Below are 780 nucleotides of genomic sequence, written 5' to 3' on the forward strand. Positions count from 1 at the left end.
AAGCACCTCCCCCACTGCCCCACCTTTTCCCGCGGGTATCTTTGTCCAGCTTGAACTGGGCAAAGGGACAGACGGGGCAGGGTCCCCTCTCCCAAGCCTGACAACAAATAAGGCAGATTTCAAGGGGTTGAAAGAGTTTGTCAGCAAAAGGCCGGCTGCTGTTGGAGGGGAGCACCCAGAGCTCCCCCACACCCAGTTCAGGCTCCTGGCGTCTGTTCGGAGGCCAATGCTTTGAAGCAGCACAAACCCGCACCCTCCCTGGGACTCTAGACCTCCTGGCCCAGGGCACGAGGGCTCCTGCAGCCAGGGGTGCTGCCAGCAGGTTCCTGGGGATGACACCGATGCCCAATAAGCCACTCCTGGTGCCACTTGTGGGAGAAGAAAACTCATTAGTGACCTCCAGCTACTTTAACCGCCCTGCCGTAAGCCAATTCCTCCATCCTTAAAGGCTGAGACGCTGCTGACGGGAGCCTCCCAGCTTCCAGCGAGAGCCCTGTGGCCCGGGAAGGGATATGCCAGAGGAACAAGCCATCTAAGCATCACACAAGCATTTAAACCATGGACAAGACGACCCAGGTGCCTGGTTGTCACAGCGAGAGGGTCACCAGAGCTCCACCGATCTTTCCCCCGACTCCGTGACAGCCCAGAACAGGAGTTTAGTGGCTGACAGTAAGTTCTCGTCTACCCAGCCTGATGTCTTGAGGAGGGTCTGACGAGGCAGGCAGGAAGGAAGCAAAGGCAGGGAGATGCATACGCTCCAGCCCTGCCCAACCACACGTC

This window comes from Buceros rhinoceros, unplaced genomic scaffold (genome assembly GCF_000710305.1).
Source record: "Buceros rhinoceros silvestris isolate BGI_N320 unplaced genomic scaffold, ASM71030v1 scaffold21927, whole genome shotgun sequence".
Lineage (NCBI taxonomy): Eukaryota > Metazoa > Chordata > Aves > Bucerotiformes > Bucerotidae > Buceros > Buceros rhinoceros.